This window comes from Carcharhinus amblyrhynchos, chromosome 16 (assembly GCF_965287045.1).
Source record: "Carcharhinus amblyrhynchos chromosome 16, sCarAmb.v2.hapA, whole genome shotgun sequence".
Taxonomy (NCBI): domain Eukaryota; kingdom Metazoa; phylum Chordata; class Chondrichthyes; order Carcharhiniformes; family Carcharhinidae; genus Carcharhinus; species Carcharhinus amblyrhynchos.
This window is the reverse complement of record NC_137339.1, coordinates 57,478,210-57,498,372: the sequence shown is the minus strand read 5'-3', so window position 1 is coordinate 57,498,372 and position 20,163 is coordinate 57,478,210.

Genomic DNA, 20,163 nt, shown 5'->3' with positions numbered 1-20,163 from the left:
CTCACGCACACCATTCACACACACTGATACACACACACAGTGACACACAGCCACACACACACACACACACACACACACATACACAGATACTCACACACACACATTCACAAATACTCACTCACTCATACACAAACTGATAATCACATACACACACACTGATACTCACACAATCTCACACACATACACACACACATGCACACATACACACTCACACACATTCAGACACACACACATTCACAAACACTCACTCACTCATACACAACTGATACTCACATACACACACACTGACACTCACACACATACACTCACATACTTACATACATACGCACACTGATACTCACATACACACACACTGATACTCACACACATACACTCACATACATACACACACTGATACACACACATACACACACTCACATGCATATACACACTGATACACATACTCACACACACGCACACACACACCCACACACACACACACCCACACGTACACACACACATACACACAGTGTTTCAAAGGGGTAACAAAGAAGGTAGATGAGGGCAGTGCAGTTGATGTTGTCTACATGGACTTTAGCAAAGCCTTTGACAAGGTAATGCATGGTAGATTGTTGCATAAAGTTAAATCTCACGGGATCCAGGGTGAGATATCTATATGGACACAAAATTGGCTTGATGGCAGAAGCCAGAGGGTGGTTGTAGAGGATTGTTTTTCAAACTGGAAGTCTGTGACCAATGGTGTGCCTCAGGGATCAGTGCTGAGTCCATTGTTATTTGTCATTTATATTAATGATTTGGATGCGAATGTGAGAGGTACAGTTAGTAAATTTGCAAGATTGGTGGCATAGTGGACAGTAAAAAAAATTATCTAGGATTGCAACAGGATAGAGTCTTAGAGTCATAGAGGTTTACAACATGGAAATTGGCCCTTTGGTCCAAATTTTCCATGTCACCCAATTTTTTTTTAAATCTCTAAGCTAATCCCAATTGCCCTCATTTGGCCCATGTCCCTCTATACACATCTTACTCATGTGACTATCTAAATGCTTTTTAAAAGAAAAAATTGTACCTGCCTCTACTACTACCTCTGGCAGCTTGTTCCAAACACTCACCACCCTGTGTATGAAAAAAATGCCCCTCTGGACACTTTTGTATCTCTCCCCTCTCACTTTAAGTCTATGCCCTCTAGTTTTAGATTCCCTTACCTTTAGGAAAAGATAATGACTATCCGCTTCTCAGCCTCCTATGCTCCAGAGAAAAAAGTTCCAGTGTATCCAACCTCTCTTTATAACTCAATCCATCAAGTCCTGGTAGCATCCTAGTAAATCTTTACTGCACTCTTTCTAGTTTAATAATATCCTTTCTATAATAGGGTGACCAGAATTGCACACAGTATTCCAAATGTGGCCTTACCTATGTCTTGTACAACTTCAACCAGACATTCCAACTCCTGTATTCAATGTTCTGACCAATGAAACCAAACATGCCGAGTGCCTTCTTCACCACTCTGTCCACCCGTGACTCTACGTTCAAGGAGCTATGAACCTGTACCCCTAGATCTCTTTGTTCTGTAACTCTCCCCAGTGCCCTACCATTAACTGAGTAAGTCCTGCCCTGATTCAATCTACCAAAATGCATCATCTCGCATTTGTCTAATCAATTGGATCCTGATCAATTGGGCCAGTGAGCTGACGAATGGCAAATGGGGTTTAATTTAGATAAATGTGGCAGGACTCAGTCAATGGGAGACCATTGGGGAGAGTTATAGAACAAAGAGATCTAGGGTACAGATTTTAGTTCCTTGGAAATGGAGTTACAGGTGGACGGAGTTGAAGAAGGCATTCAGCATACTTGGTTTCATTGGTAAGAACATTGAATACAGAAGTTGGGACATCTTTCTCTCTCTCTCCCAGTCACTCACAGCCTCTGTCTTAGTCTCTCTCTCTTAGTCACCCTTGCAGTCTCTCTCTCTCTCCCTCAGTCGCTCTCACAGTCTCTCTATCTCGCTGTCTCTCTCAGTCACTCACAGTCTCTGTCTCAGTCTCAGTCTCTCAATCACCCTCGCTGTATCTCTCTCTCTCTCTGTCACTCTCACGGTCTCTCTCTCTCTCTCTCTCTCATTGGGCTTGATAGCTGAGGTGGCTGCCATGGCCTAGTCAGTGGCACCCCTTGGGGAGGCAAAGTAAGAACTGAAATGCATTTTTATAGCACCTTGTACATTCTCAGGCCAATGTCAAAAGGCTTCAATGAAGTAATTGTTGTGATGTAGGACATGGCAGCAGCTTTGTGCACAGGAAGATCTCAGAAGAATAAAAAGATAAAGGCCAAGTAGTCAGTTTCTTATGTTAATTGCGTGATAGATACTGGGGAGACCATTGGGGAAAACTCACCTGCAAGACTTTGAAATAATCCACCTGAGATAGCAGAGAAAGAGAAATTAAACAATCTCTGGCACAACAAGGCGCTTACAGTGAATGATAGGACCCAGTGTGGCCAGTTAATCCTGATGGGCTGTGTGTATAGCTGGGAGCTCAGGGCTCTTGTACTAGTGAGCCCCAATCTGAGCAGTGCCTCATGTATTAAGCAAAAGTGAGGGGGGCGAGGTATAACTCGGATGTTAGAGGGAGGTTTTTCACACAGAGGGTGGTGGGGGCCTGGAATGCACTGCCAAGTAGGGTGGTGGAGGCAGGCACGCTGGGGTTGTTTAAGGCTTAATTAGACAGGCACATGAGCGGACTAGAGATGGAGGGATACAGGAGACTTTTCCAAATGAAGATCAAGAGCCTTGGGATGTCCCTGGGAATCAATTGATTCCTATGGACTTTCCAACATATTTCATGGCTCACTTGCTTTATTTCTGTGCTTCTGGGGATTCTGTAAATGTCTGTCTAAGTTTTGCATGTTTATTGATGTCTTTACTTTTACTTCACAGGTGATTCGGTCCGCCTTGTTGTCCAACAAGGGGCATACACGCGGTGGGTCGTGCGAGGGCTGCTCTTGGATGTTTCGAGAGTAGCCTAGTGCTTCACGTCGTTAGTGTATGCTTAAACTGGACCATCTGACGGGCAACATGACAGCTCAATGACTATCACTGTTTGCTGTGCAGATACATGGATTTAGGCCGGTGTCTGTGGGAGTTTGCACATTCTCCCTGTGATTGCGTGGGTTTTCTCCGGGTGCTCCGGTTTCCTCCCACACCCCAAAAAATGTGCTCTTAGGCTGATTGGTGGAACAAATTATCCCTAAATTAGTCTTCCCTCAATCTTCCCCAATGGGTGTAGACAAAGGTCATAGGTAGAGGAGGGCACTCATAAAGTTAAAATGGCGGTGTGGGCTCGTTGGGCCGAAGGGCCTGTTTCCCGTGCTGTGTTGTTCTTTGATCTTTGTTCAAAGCCCCGAGGCTGAGCCACCGTGACTAGAACTCTTTAACACGAATTGAGTTTTATGCTCCCTTTCCACAGAGGGACAGCTGACAGCAGAGCCTGTGACAGACCTGAACCACCTGACAGTTTCTGAAATATATCGATCTGAATTCCCTGAATTAAGATTCTACATTCCCTAAATTACAACATTGGCCCCATTTCTAAAATACTTGCTCGGCTGCAACGAGTTGTGGAATCTCCTCAGGATGGAACAGGCGCTAGAGAGAAGCAAGTAGAAGCATAGAAAATAGGAGAGCCAGGGATCACAGTCTGAGGATACAGGGTAGGGGAATACAGGCAGGAGGCCATTCAGCTCTTGGGGCTTGCTCTGCTATTCATTATGATCATGGCTGACCATCCAACTCAGAACCCTGATCCCATCTTCCCTCCCATATCCTTTGATTCCCTTTGCCTCAAGTGCTATATCTAACTTCTTGAAAACAAACAGAACGTTCCCATCCTGCCAGCCACGGGAATTGTCACGGGAGGGACAGGACCCATGCAAAAGGCTGTTGACATTGAGCAGGATTTTCCAGTCTGGAGGTGAGCGTGGCTGGAAAATCCCACCCACAATGTTTTGGCCTCAACTACTTTCTGTGGTAGCAAATTCCATAGGCTGCCCATTCTCTGGGGAAAATATTGCACCTCATCGCTGCCCTAAAGAATCTACCCTGTATCCTCAGACTGTGACCCCTTGTTCTGGACACCCTCAGCAGCGATTCCTGTATCTAACCTGTCTAGCCCTGTTAGAATTTTCCAAGTTTCTATGAAATCCCTCCTCATTCCTCTGAATCTCAGTGAATACAATCCTAACCAACTCAATTTCTCTGGTATGTCTATCCTGTCAAACCAGGAATCAGTGTAGTAAACTGTCTCTGTTCTCCTCCATCGCAAAAAACATCCTTCTTCAGATAAGGAGACCAAAACTACGTACAATATTCCAGGTCTGGCCTTACCAATGCCCTGTATAGCTGCAGCAAGGCATCCCTGCTCCTTCAGTCGAAACATCTTGGTTTGAAGGTCAACATACAATTTGCCTTCTTTGCTGTCTGCTGCACTTGTATGCTTATCTTCAGAGACTGGTTTACTGGGACATCCAGGTCTCTTTGCACATTTGCTACCAAAGTGGATAACCTCACATTTATCCAAATAATACTGCATCTGCCAGTCGTTTGTTCACTCATTCAATTTGTCCAAACCACACTGAAGCATCTTTGCATCCTCCTCACAGCTCATCCTCCCACCCAGCTTTGTGTCATCTGCAAATAATATTTGGAGATATTACAGTTAGTTCCCTCATCTAAATCATTAATATATATTGTGAATAGCTGGGGTCCCAGCATTGATCCCTGTGGTCATCACTGCCTGCCATTTGGAAAAAGATCCATTTATTCCTACTCTTTGTTTCCTGTCTGCCAACCACTTTTTCTATCTCATAACATTACCCCTAATCTTTAATTTTACACACTAATCTCTTATGCGGACTTTCTTGAAAGCCATTTGAAAGTCCAACTAAACCACATCCACTGGCTCCCCCTCATTAACCCTATTAGTTACATCCTCAAAGAATTCCAGTAGATTTGTCAAACATGATTTCCCTTTTGTAAATTCATACTGACTGTCCAATCCTGTCACTGTTGTCCAAATGTTTTGCCATAAAATCTTTGATGATGGGTTCTAGAATTTTCTGTTGTTTTTCTAGGCCATGTGTATGCTTCTTCCTTGAATCTGACACTAACTCTATTTTCCCTAGCAAGCTATGGTCCGTCACCTTTCCAATCTTTCCAATTTGCACCAGTCAGGAATAAACAATTGTTGTAGTTCACCCATGTGCCCCTTGAATGTTTGCAATTGCCTATCCTTCAGCATCCCTTTAAATAACGTTTCCCAGTCTATCATAGCCATCTGTGTCATTGTAGATTTCTTTATTTAGATTCAGGACCTTAGTAATGGACTACATCACTCTCCGTCTTGATGAATATTATGGTTGTTCATCCCCAGGGGGCCTCGCACAACTAGATTGCCAATTATTCCTTTCTCATTACACAAACACAGTCTAGAATTATCTGCTCTCTAGTTGGTTCCTCAATGTACAGGTCCAGAAAACAATCCCATATACACTCCAGGAGTTCCTCCTCTACGGTATTGTGACAAATTTGATTTGCCCAATCAATATGTAGATTAAAATCATGCATAATTACAGATGTTCCCTTATCATATGTATCTTCAGTTTCCTATTTAATGTCATTCCCAACATCACCACCCCAGTTTGAGGGTCTATATACAGCCCCCACCAATGTTTTTTGTCCCTTGGTGTTTCTTGCCTCTACCCATACGGATTCCACAACGTCAGAGCTAATAACCTTCCTCAGAATGGTGTTAATTTACTCTTTAACCAGCAGTGCAACTCCACTGCTTTTTCTTTTTTGTCTGTCCTTCCTAAATACTGAAAACCCCTGGATCAGTTCCCATTCCTGGTCATCCTGCAGCCATATCTCCATAATCCCGATCAAATCATACCTATTTACATCTATTTGCATGATTAACGCATCCACTTCATTGTCAATGTTCCACACATTAAGGCACAAAGCCTTTAGACTCGTCTTTTTAACTTTACTGTTTCCCTTCCCACTATTGAGCACTGAGTCCCTATTTGAGACTGGCCTTTGACTTCATTATTCTTATTCCCTTTTCTGCCTTTGGTTTTTGTCTTTGATTCTCCCTTCTATGATTCTTTACATGGGTATCCATCCCTCTGCCGTTTCAGTTTAAACACTCTTTCTTCCCTTTCTATCTACCCTTTATGAAAAGAGCAGCCATCAGGAGAATTTGAACCAGTCCACAAAATTCTTCAATCCACTTAGAAAGGAATAGGAGGAGGTTATTTAGCCACTTGAGCCAGTTATCGTAATCAATGTACCTAGAATCATAGAATCACAGAATCCCTACAGTGCCGAAAGAGGCCATGCATCCCAATGAGCCTGCACCGACAACAACCCCACCCAGGCCCATAACTCCACATACTTACCCCACTAACTTCCTTTGGTAGAAAGTCAAGTACTAGGCAATGTAGGTTTAAGGTGCATGGGGGAAAAGGTTAGAGGAGATGTGCAAGGCAAGTTTTTTACACAGAGGATGGTAAATGTCTAGAACAATCTGTCCAGGGAGATGGTGGGAACAGATATGATAGCGGTATTTAACGGGCAACTGGAAGAATACATGAATAGGATGGGGATGAAAGGATACGGCCTCCAAAAGTACATGCAGTTTTAACATCATGATCAGCCTTGGAAGGCTGAAGAACCTGTTCCTGTGCTGTACTGTTTTTTGTTCTTTGTAATTCCTCTAATTTACACATTCCAGGACTCTAAGGGGCAATTTAGCATGGCCAGTGCGCCTAATCCACAAATCTTTGGACTGTGGGAGGAAACTGGAGCACCAGGAAGAAACCCACACAGACATGGGGAGAACATGCAGGGTCCGCGCAGACAGTGACCCAAGCCAGGAATCGAACCCGGGTCTCTGGTGCTGAGGTTATGCATATTGGTTGGACAGAAGTATGAATCTGACTCGGAAATTTTCACTTGACTTCCAAGTTTTTTTGGGCAGGGAGGAAGTTGCAGATTTTAACAACCCCTTTCTGTGAAGGGGTCCTCGTTGATATTACTCCTGAACCGCCAAGCTCTCATGCGAAGGTTAAAGATTTTTTTTGTTGTTCTTCCTCTCTGAGTAGCTCAAGGCTGAAATAAACTTTGGGAAAATATCAAAGTGCTAATTAATTTTGAATCCTGGCCCCCTCCTCCTCCTCCACTGAGCACTGTGCTTTTCTTTTTGTCAACACCTGGCTCCCCCTGGCCTCTCTCTGTGAGAGGGAAGATTGACAAGTGCTATAAAAGGCCATAGCCCCTGGGTCAGCTTGTTCGCAATATCTGTCATCACTTCTCTTCTGCCGACTGGTTGTTGAGTTCTGATTTAATGTATGTCTCATGGGCCACAGATAAGTATATAATTTGTTTTTAACCAAGAGGACTGACACATTGGTTTATAAGCTCCCGTTTCTGGTGTCAGATACTTTGTTTTGAACGTCTGAGCTGGGGGGGTTGTTGCTGTGGAGGGTTGTGATGGGGAGGGTGGGGAGGTGGGTGATGGGTGTTGGGGGGGTTGGGGTACAGGTGGTGTTGGGGATGGGGGTTTTAGTGGGATGGAGTTGGGTGAAGGGCCCTGGAGTTGTTTGCTTAGTCTGTGAGGTGTTGGGATAGTGTAAGTGGCAAGGCTGAGCTTAAACACAGGAGCGTAATCACACCGAGGGCCATATAGCTGTGACAGCTCGGAGAGGCATCTCAGAATGAGAGCAGCCAGAGTGCTTTGTTACAGAGTCATGTTCAATAGAGAGAGACAGCATTACAATCTGTCTCAAACTCAGTATGGGAAGGACAGGGAGCTGATTTACCTGACCAATGGGAGAAAGTCAAACTATCTGAATGAGAGGGATTCGCTTAATGGGACTCTGAAAGGGAAAATATTTAAAAGGGAGAATGATTAAAGGGGACGATATTTAAAGAGGACAATATTTAAAGGAGAAAATAATTAAAGGGGACGATATTTAAAGGGGACGATATTTAAAGGAGAAAATATTTAAAGGGGAGGATATTTAAAGGGGACAATATTTAAAGGAGAAAATATTTAAAGGGGAGGAGATTTAAAAACAAAGATCCTTAAATGGAAGTATGTTCCATCAAAGTCCCGGAGTATGGTGCTATTGGTAAGACACATGTCTATCAGCCCACACAAACTTGGGTCGCAACAAATCTGGTCACGTGGCTACTTATCTCTGATACAGATACTCATCTCATTCACATATTGTCTCACCGAGAGGGCCTGGAGATGGTATTTTATACTTGATGGCAAAGCAAAAACCAGCCTAACCCGTAGGGACTGCGTTTGGTCCCTGTAGGATGATTGGGTTCCCGAACACTGACAACAAGAACATGTAACAAACAATATTCACAGGCTGAGCAATCACTCCATGCTTGTATCCTGGCTGAATCCCGACGAAAATTCCCATACTCCTGTCACATGACCTTTTTTGGAGGCAAATCACCATGGTGACCACTCAGTCTATACTTTTCCTGGTTAGGTTGGAACAACCGGAGGTGTTGAGATGTAACAGTAACTTCGTATGAACCCTTATATAACATACAGATTGAACAGGCCATTTGAATATGGGGAGACAGGTGTTAGGCTTTGCAGGTGATACATAGCCCTTTGCGTCTCTCTGCTGTGTAAAGAAGAGATTCAAAAGCCAGTTGCAGATGAGGTGATGAGATAGACCTGGAGTCACGTGTTTGGTTTGATCATACGGCCTGGCATTTGGCTGTGCCGGTTGGCTGGGCTGTGGTTTCTCTCAGGTTGGTGTCCTTGGTGTGGACACCCTGGGGCTTTCTGTCTGCATGCTTTCAGGGTGCAGGTCTCACTGTGGAAGCTTCTGGAGTAATGCGCATGTCCATGGATGTCGGGGGATCTGTGTTGTAGGCCAGGTGACTGGAGTGCTGGAGCAGTTTAGTTGAAGGATCAGTCACCAGGGGGCATAGATTCAAGGTGAGGGGCAGGAGGTTTAGGGGGAACATGAGGAAAAACATTCTTACCCAGAGGGTGGTGACGGTCTGGAATGAGCTGCCTGGGAGGGTGATAAGTTGGGATGCCTCACATCCTTTAAGAAGTACCTGGATGAACACTTGAAACAACATTCAAGGCTGTGGGCAAGTGCTGGTAAATGGAATTAGGTGGGAGTTCAGGTGTTTCTCATGTGTGAGTATGGACTCGATGGGTGAAGGGCCTCTTTTGCACTTTATTCTATGATTCTGTGAGTGCGGAGGCATCTGTTGGTGCTGGTTTCCATACCTATCGGAGGTTGCGTACATAGTGGGCATTGTCTGTTTGGTTGTGGGGCATTACTGTGTATCACCATCAACTGGTCATGGCCACATAGAGTCTGAATTTGATCTGGTGTTAGAGGGCTGACTCTGTGGGCACCTCAATCACATTGTTTTTCAACCTGCATTGGCAGGAGGATATCATTCACATTGGCTTTAATTTGGGCTGAAGCAGAGATTTAACAATGGGAACCGCGCTCCTGGGGCACCTGGAAAAGAGTCACTGTACGGATGGGGTTAGGCCCTGTCATTGTAGATTTCACAGGCTGAGGAGTGCAATCTCGCGCACGTTTCTCTAGAACAGTGGTCTCCAAACTCCAATCTGGATGTGGCCCGCTGTGGGCTGGATGTGGCCCGTGGGCTGTAGTTTGGAGACCCCTGCTCTAGAAGGTGTCTGGCTGAGCGAAAGGCCCGCTCCACCAGACTATTCGACCGTGAACATAGGAGGCTGCTCAAAGTCAAAGTCCCAGATATGTGCAAAGTTACTAAACCCACTGGAGATGAATTGGCGAGTGTTGTCTGCGATGCTGCGTGTGTCTCTGGAGCTGTGAGGGTGAGCGTGGCACCGTCAGGTTTGGCAGATGGTCGAGTTCAAACACCCCAAATATGAATGAACTCAGATTAAATGTTGTTTACCTTTCCATTGGAAGATGTCGGTTGCTGTGAGAGACTGCGGGAGGACCCCCTGTAAATACAGCAGACCCCACCCACCCACGCACCCTCGACTGGGGTGAGTCGAGAGAGAGGCAACTCGATGTGGATGTGAACACTGGTTTAACTGTAACTCTTGACATTCAGTGCCCCCTTCTGCTCGAGATGTGAAGATGCCAGTATTGGACTGGGGTAAGCACAGTAAGAAGTCTCACAACACCGGGTTAAAGTCCAACAGGTTTATTTGGAATCACAAGCTTTCAGAACACTGCCCCTTCACCAGGTGAGTCAGGTGAGTACCCCATAGCTCAGGAATAGCCCTCCTGTCGTAAGCTATCTTATGTACTTTATCACAAGGAGGCTGACATTTCCACTGCAATGAAGTTACTGTGAAAATTCCCTAGTTGCCACACGACAGCACCTGCTTGGGTTCACTGGGGGAGAATTTAGCTTGGCCAATGCATCTAACCCACACATCTTTCAGACTGTAGGAGGAAACTGGAGCACCCAGAGGAAACCCACACAGACACAAGGAGAATATGCAAACGCCACACAGTCACCCAAGCCGGGAATCAAAGCTGGCTCCCTGGTGCGGTGAAGCAGCAGTGCTAACCACTGTGCCACCATGTTGCCCAAGGTAAGATGTCGGAGATTAGGGACAGGAGAGATACCAGGGGCAGACAGGTGGACACTCATCCTGCAGCTCGGAGGAGATCTTTCATCTTCTTGCGGCATTGAAATGCGATGGGGCTGGTGATGCTGCTGGAGCTGACCAGATCTGCCACCACATCCCAGGCATCAACCAGCAGATTGGCAGATTGTCTCCTGGGAAAGAGGATGGTCCCCCTCTCCTCCACTGATGCCAGCGTCCAGGGACAGCTCCTCTGGCAGCCATGGTGTTAGCTAACAGGAGGTTAGGAGCACTGAGGCTTGAGCGCTGGTCCTTGACTCCAGCACTGTGGAGTTGGGAAATCTGTGAGATTCCCATGGGGTGAGTGAGCTGGCCTATCAGCATAGTCTGAACGAGGCCTGCTCAGCGCAGCTAACACCAACTGGAATGCTCCGCTTTTCCCACCGATTCATAGAATCCCTAAGGTACAGTAGGAGGCCATTTGGCCCATTGACTCTGCACCGACCCATCCAGGCCTTATCCTTATAACCCATGCACTTATCCTAGCTAATCCTCCTGACACTAGGGGCAACTTATCATGCTCAATCCACCTAACCAGCACATCTTTGGAGTGTGAGAGGATTCAGTAAGGTAGATGAAGACAACCTATTACTTTTAATGGGCCAGATTAGAATGACGTCAAAATTAGACGCCGGCCATGAAACTGAAATCAGGGATGTCTTCTTCACACCATGGGAATGTAGGGGCGGAATTTTCCTGTCCCGCCCACCACGAGAATCGTAGCAGGAACTCGGACCATATAAAGACCTCAGATAGGATTTTCCAGTCTGGGGTGAGCGCGGCCAAGAAAATCCCTCACTCGAACTCTCTCCCTTCTAAAAGTGGAATAAGAATGAGATTGCTAGATTTAGGGGTTAGCGCAAAAGGTAGTGTTCAGAGGTGGATAAGTCGCTGATCAGCCATGACCTAACTGGTGTGGCAGAACAGACGCTGAGGGGCTGAATGGCCTTCTCCTATTCCTATGTATCCTTTGGAACAGTCGATGATTTAAGCTATTAAGAACTTAAACTGGATTGCTATGTAAATCAAACTAAGCTACGTTAAGAGGGTTCATGTCAACCTAGTTCTAGACATGTTCACAACTTATCCTTAAAATTAAATTAGCTGAATATTGCAGCCTGGACATTGATGGCAGCTGATAAAATTTGACAGCATTTTCCTTTGAAACTCATCTCTGGGTTTGTCTGATTAATAACCATTCACTATATTATGTGATTGAGTTAACAGCGTAAAGTCTGCCTCCTGCTGTTGTCACTCTCTGAGAGCTAAACTCAGCCGCCAGTGCTGGGGTGACCAAACCCCAGGCTGACTTCAAGGCCTCTGCTGGTTGCCAGGTAACTGCAGCCTGCGGCCTTCTGTTGGCGACAGCCGAGATTGAAAAGCAGCCGGATTTCAATGTAGAAAGCTGGCTAGGGTAAAGAAGTGCTTAACATAAAAACTCAGATGCACCACAACATCTCCCAAATTGAGCTCGTGATGTTTTAATAAAGAACAATTCTAGTAAAGGAGTGTTTGAGGACTCTGGGTCTGCTCTTGATGGAGTTTAGAAGGATGGGGGAGGATAAGGGTAGGGGGGAAATCTCATTGAAACCAACAAAATCCTGAAAGGCCTGGATTGGGTGGATGTGGGAAAGGTGTTTCCATTAGTAGGAAAGATTAATACCTGAGGCTACAGCCTCAGAGGGAAGGGTCCTTAGAACTGAGGTGAGGAGGAATTTCTTCAGCCAGAGGGTGGTGAATCTGTAGAATTCATTGCCACAGAAGGCTGTGGAGGTAAGCCACCGAGTGTATTTAAGAGAGAGAGAGATAGGTTCTTGATTGGTAAGGGGATCAAAGGTCATGGGGAATAGGTGGGAGAATGGGATGGAGAAACATATTAGCCATGATGGAATGGTGGAGCAGACTCGATGGGCTGAAGGCCTAATTCTGCTCCTATAGCTCATGGTCTGAAGTTCTATACTGCAACAATAGAGTGGGTGGCATTTTATCTGTGGCGTGTGTACACAGTGATGGAACCGGGAACCAGAAGGAGGCGGCTTCTCCATAACCACCCCCACGTGATTCTAATTAAAATTTACAATGTTGGCGATGTGTTTGGGAGACACATTCGATCACTCGGGCTGGAGGGGGGGGTTGGAACAGGAGTGAAGCCACCATGCAGGGGCTGCGGGCAGGCGTGAGGCAACCTCCCTGACAAACAAGGATTGTTTGTCACTCCCATTTTCCTTCCACCGCACCTCACCTAGACCCGAGGCCCTTCCCACCACATTCGTCCAGGCCCCCAGCCCAACCGTCTGATCCCTCTTCCACTCCACAATGTATCCGACCCCACTCCAAACCGCAACCCTCACCTCCCCGCACTACCCACTACCAGCTCACCCCTCACTCACCCCTTTCTAAAACCTCTTTCATGGGGTCTGGATGCCTGCATCTTTTAATGATCTGGGAGAATGTTAAATAAGAGGCAGGCTAGAATTGTAATCACTAAACTATTAGAATGGTTTGTTGCCGAAGAGTATAAACAATACAAGAGGAATATAAGCAACAAGTCTCAGGCCCTTCTGCCCTTTGCGGACCCCAGTAAAGATGGCTGGTCTGGAGCTGGGAAGGTCCTGGTACTGCTCACAATCCCAGGCCCTGGTGAAGTCTACTGTAACCAGGTCAATGCTCCCCCTTTTACAGTGTGCCACAAACAACTGTACATGAGGCTTGGCATAAACACACTCTTGGATACCATATACAAAGATCGCAGTAGATGGTCAGCTTGTTATAATCGTGATATTATTCACATGGTGCCAAATTCATTCAAAACATAGCTGCCTCCTGTAAGTTCCCAAAGCATGGCTATTGCTGAGTTGAATGGCAAATATGGTAACTCTTTACCTTCTATATAACATCGCTGGCTAGACCAGTATTTATTGCCCATCCCTATTACCCTTGAGAAGGCAGTGGTGAGCAGCTCTCTTGAACCACTGCTGTCCAACAACACTCAAGAAGCTCAACACCGTCCAGGACAAAGCAGCCCACTTGAGTGGTACCCCACACAAACATCCATTGCCTCCAGCACCGACACTGAGTAGCAGCAGTGTGTACTAGCTATAAGATGCATTACAGCAATTCACCAAAGATCCTTAGACAGCACCTTCCAAACCAACCCAAGGGCAGCAGATAAGTGGGAGCAACACCACCTGCAAGTTCCCCTCCAAATCACTCACAGTCCAGCCTTGGAAATATATCACCGTTCCTTCGCAGAGTCAATTCCCTCCCTAACGGCATTGTGGGTCAACCCACAGCCCATGGACTGCGGCGTTTCAAGAAGGCACCTCACCACCACCTTCTCAAGGGCAACTAGGGATGGGCAATAAATGCTGGCCAGCCAGCAATACCCATGCGCCATGAATGAACAAAGAAAAAGTCCATCTGCTGTTGGAGAGGGGATTGTGTTCGAGTGACAGTGAAGAAAGGGTGACATGACATTCCAAGTCAGGATGTTGTGTGACTTAGACAGGGACTTTCTGCTCCTGAATCTCCCTGCAAGCTGCCGATCTCCTGTCCCCCCACCCTTGCTGGTGCCACAGGGTTCAGCCAGGAAAACCACTGGCCACAGACACAACTGGTCAAAACCATCTTTAAACAAATGTCAACCGGGTTCCTTGAATTGCCAGTGAGGCAGGAAAAGGCCCCGAGGAGGCTGCTTAAAGGCCTTAATTGAAGCATGGGAGGGCTTCTTATCTGATGCCCTACCATCCCACCATGAAATTGTAACCAGGTCAGGATCTTTTCCTATTCATTCGTGGGTGCTGCTGGCTGGCCAGCATTGATCGCCCACCCCTTGTTCAGAGGGCAGTTGAGAGTCAACAACTTTGCTGTTGCTCTGGAGTCACCTGTAGGCCAGACCAGGTAAGGACGGCAGATTTCCTTCCCTAAAGGACATTAGGAAACCAGATGGGTTTTTCCGACAGTGGTTTTATCAGTAGAGTCTTAATTCCAGATTTTTAAAAATGAATTCAAATTCCACTGTATGCTGCAGTTGGATTCAAACCCGTGTCCCAGAACATTAGCTGAGTTTCTGGATTAATAGTCTAGCGATAATACCACTAGGCCTCCTTCCCTCCAGGATGAGCGGAAACCTGGATGGAATCCCACCCAATGCAATTTCACAATCCTCCAACCCTCCCCCTCAACCCTGCTTTAGAATTCACCCCAGGTTGGGGGGGGGGGCAGCTGGAGGAGGGGTGGGGAGTAGCAGACAGGGGCATAACATTCAATAAAGTTAAATTGATTTTTAAAAAGAGGGACGCACGGAACAAGACAATCATGGTGGCACAGTGGTTTGCACTGCTGCCTTACAATGCCAGGGACCAAGATTCAATTCCCAACTTGGGTCTCTGTCTGTGCAGAGTCTGCACGTTCACCCCGTATCTGCGTGGGTTTCCTCTGACTTCCTCCCACAGTCTGATAGACAAGCTGGTTAGGTGGATCGGCCATACTAAATTCTCCCTCAGTGTACCCAAACCAGTGCCAGTGTGTGGCGACCAGGGATTTTCACAGTAACTTCATTGCAGTGTTAATGTAAGCCTATTTGTGACATGAAGTAATAAACTAAAAAAAATGAACGAGCCTAATAAGGAGCATTTGAAATGTTCATTTTCTATTCAAACAAGAACAGCTCTGTTGCCACCTTGTTGCAAACTGAGCTTAAATGCAGTGCAAGTTCAGGGAAGCAGCGTGAGGCAGGAAGGGAGCTCTTTCCCTGGTTTAGCCAGCAAACCAAGGGTTTAAATGTATTCCTTCTGAAGAGTTTAGCAACTCTTAGTAACACTTGATTAACGATGTTCAATTGCCAGAATGAGTATGGGAATAATTCAGAATGTACTGTGATCGGAGACAGGGGATTGAGAAGAATCGAGCCTAATGTTAGACTTGAGGACTGCCAAACAGATTCATTCCTTTTTTAATATGAAAAGAGGTGACATCGAGTTTTTAATAATTAATTCCCGGTGTTAATAGAGATACATGGAATGATTGACACAGCTCATTAAATTGCTGCATTGTTAATTATTGAAGGGGTGGGAAAAGTCAATAAAACAGGAAGGATTGTATTCTAATTCTAATTAGTTTGTTGTGTCCTTGTAGGCTATTAGGAAGTAAATTAGTAATTACTTTAAATGGAGACAACACACATACAGAGGGAATGGACTGAGGATTGATTCCTCGCCAAGGTGTAGCTGTCCTTGACAATTGTCTATTCTCTGCCATTCCGATTCACACATCCAATAAAATATTTACTTCGCTACAGGAACGACTGCTTCGCCACCTCACTCTGGTCTTTTGACTGGATGAAGTACAGCCTCAGTCTTTGCACTGTGTTCGACAGGGGCTTTGAAGTCAGGCTGAAAGACCCAGAAGGTGGGGGTTAGATTTCCTGTCCCGTCCGCTATGAATTGTAGCGAGAGGAGTAGGGGGTGGGGAGGAACCATACACATGGTCGTTGACCGCGGGCAGGAATTTCCGACCTTGGGGTGAGCGCGGCCAGAAAATCTTGCCCCAGGACACTGGCCATGTTGGTCTCAATAAACAGTGATACAGACCAAGATACCACAGCCTCACCGACTCTTGCATCCCAGGTGATGGGTCGCTCTAAATGAGCCTGGGAGCAAGTGCACACATTGGAGAGGAACCGAAAATGCTGCAACTCTGTTGTAACAATTTCTTATGAGCTGTGCCCAGAGCACACCCTCTAATTCTATCTTGCATCTCATTTTATGCTTCTAAAAGTTTATCCTAACCCTTTTCACTACTGTCTGTATTCATTCCTTTCCATCTGTATGAACGGTATTTTTTGATTTGATTTATTATTGTCACATGTATTAGTATACAGTGAGAAGTATTGTTCGTAGAGAAGGAAATGAGAGATTGCAGAATGTAGTGTGACACAGCTCAGATATAGAGAAACGTCAACTTATCTGAATCAACTTGTCAGTATCGCATACAAGAAGCAATACTTTTCACTGCATATGACAATAAATCAAATCAAATATCAAATCAACTCTTTGTAATTGTGTATTTCTAAAAGGGTGAGTATATTTTTAAAAGTTCATTGTCGGTGTGTGCCAGCATTTATTGCCCATCCCTAAGTTACGCTGGATCAGTGAGCATCCTGGTTCCACACTGAAGGGTACACTTCAGAGGCTTGTGAAGAGTTAAGCCCCTTTGAGTGTTGCTGAAGTCACATGTGGGCCGCAGTGGGTAAAGACGACAGGCCACCTTCCCTAAAGGATGTTTGTGAACTAGCTGAGGTTTTTACAACTATCCCATTGCTTCATTTTTGCCCATTCTCAATTTTTTTAATTTAGAAAGGGAGGGACCACTGACTCTGCACAATTTATTGTTAATGTCAGGATTTTTTTTTTAGTTATTGATGATATTGTTTTCAGAACTTTTAATTGGAATTCAAATTGCCAAAGCAGGATTTGAATTTATTTTCTCCGGATTATTAGAACCATAAAAAACCCTAAGGTGCAGAAAGAGGCCATTCAGCCCATTGAACTATTTTATGATGTAAGCTGTGAGCAATAAGGAGCCAATCAATCAACAACAAGATTGATATTATTAACCAGTAAACCAAAGAAAAATAATAAAAACATGATGATAAGCATAAGGGCTCAACACTGCCTCTCCATCCATACACATACCTGACATACATACACCCCATACACACCCTACACACATGCACTTACATCCCCCCCCACACATACACAGACCTTCCATGGACAAATACCCCCACCCTCACCCTCCATACACACACAGACCATATACCATGACTCACATATCACACCTCATACCCACACACAGACACACATACACACACATACACAGACACACGCATATTCGTACGTGCAACCCCTAGGCCACTCATGAATCCACAACATGTGGGCAATAGGGCAAATAATCCCTTCAATTGGTGCCATAATTGTCAGCGGGCGTGCTGCCGGCGTGCACCTACATCCGTTAACCACAATAACGGATCTGTAAAAGAAGAAGCGAAATCACTCAACCCCTTTGAAGAAACCACAGCTGTCAATCAAGCTTTGTAAACATTCGAGTTAGTGGGTGGGATTTTCCAGCTGCACTCGTCCCAACCTCTCAATCAATGGACCTTTCCATGACCCGCCCCTTGCCCACTCTGATTCCCGTGGTGAGTGAAATGGGAAAATTCACTCATGATGATGATAGTACATTCTATATATATTTTATGTTTATAGGAAGTGTTTTAAAGGTCAGTTTTTTTCCACAGGCAGTTGGCATGTCTGGTAGGAATACAGTTCAGATACTGGGGAAACAGGTTAATTACTCATTTTAGCCCTATATGACTTACTTAGGAAAGAGCTAATGGACTGTCATTTACAAAAATGAAGAGGTCCCCTGGGATTATCAATTAAAGGAATGAAAAGTGGGCTTAGATTGACACCTCACGTGATAGTGTGGTTAATGGGAGGAGCTATGTATGTAGCAGAGTAAAAATAGCTTTCAGTTCTGGCTAGGGTTTGTTTAAAGAAAGAGGTCTCTGAAAGCTGCTCTTGCTGCAATATCTCTCTGAAAGCTTCAAAGCTGTTTACACTCATTATAGCAAGTATATTTATGATTGCTATTTCTATTTAAAGTGGTTTTGTAGTCTGTAAGAAGAATATTGCTTATTTGGAACTGAAACAATGATAAATTGGAAATTAGCTTTGTTTCTTATCATATTTAAATATTGTTCAAATTGAAAGCTGCTTTATTTGTTTTACAGTTAGACAGTTATTAAATAAAGCTTGTTTTACGATAAAAGATCCCTAATTTTTCAGCAAAATCATTTGTGGAGCAAAGTCCAAAGCTGAGCAAGTTAGCTTAATTGGGTATGATAAATTGTCCCTTAATATCAAGGGGATTAGGACTGTAAATATGCGGGGTTAAGGGATGGGTCCTGAGTGGGATTTTGTTGGTGCAGGTTCAATGGGCCAATTGACCTCCTTCTGCACTGTGGATTCTATGATTCTATGAAGCATCCTATCTGCACATTTATGCCAAAATATAAAAGTCGTTAAGGTCAATTCTGGCTTCCTAATGTGACACGGGGTTCTGGCCCGGGGCACCAGGCCAGAGTGTCATTGCCGGGGTGCCAGGGCAGAGCACCATTGGCATTGCTGAAGCGCGTCGCCTGAAAGGGGGCATGTGTGGTGGCATTCTAAGGGAGGAGAGGAGCTGAGAGAGGTTCTGAGGGAGGGGAAGGCTGAGGAGGGGTCTGAAGGAGGAGTGGGGCTGAGAGTGGGGGTCAAGTCATTTCACTCCCATGCCTGAATGCAGTGTGGCAGAGACTTTGGGGGGGGGAGTGTGGGGATGACCCATTATTTGAGTGGTGGTGGGGGGTGGGAGGATGGCCCTCTTTGCTGAGGTTAGTTGTGTTACCCTTGACCACTGGTCAACCTGAAAGATGCTTGAAAATGGAATTCAAGTGTGATATTTGAATTGGCTGAACATTTGGCATGACTCAATCCAATCCTTGTCCAACTATCAAACTTAAAGCTCCAGATAGGACCAGTCTCAGCTGAAAGGCTACTGCCACTATCCATTGCACAGAGTGACAGATCACAAGGAGTTCCTTTGTCTTACACAGCGAGTTCCTCTGTTTTCTGCCTAACTCAGCAGGAATGCTGGCCGTTCTGCAGAAGGTGGGGGATGCTCTAAAACCAGATAACAGGACTGAATTCTGACAATAATTTATAGAATTATAGAATCCCTACAGTGTAGAAGGAGAACATTCAGCACATCGAGTCTGCATCAATTCTCTAACAGAGCATCCCACCCAGGTCCTAGCCCAGTAGCCCCCAACATTTCCCATGGCTAATCCCCCTAACCTACACATCTTGGGACACTAAGGTACAATTCTGCATGGCCAATCCCCGTAACTGACATATATTGGGACACTAAGAGGCAATTCAGTAGCATGGTCAATCCACCTAACCTACACATCTTTGGCCTGTGGGAGGAAATTGGAACACCCGGAGGAAACTCATGCAGACACGGGGAGAACATGCAAACTCTACATACACAATGACCCGAGACTGGAATTGAACCTGGCCCTGTGAGGCAGCAATGCTAACCACAATGCCACTGTGTGACCTATTTTTGCTGCATCTCTTCTTAGAGACTTGGTAAGTTTAAACATGACTACCACATCAATTTGCTTTCGGATGCCCCACTGGGTGTACATATTTACCCCCAGGAGGGTACAACATCTACTGCTCAAGGAGGTCAGAGGGCAAATCAAAACTAGGGCCAACAGAGGTGTCATACTACCTGTGACAGAGACAACACGATGGTGTGTGGCACTCGTAACAGTCCCCAAACTGGATAGTCAGCTCAGACCTTGTGTGGACCTCACACAATTAATCAAAGCAAATCAGAGAGAAATACGTCCCGTGAT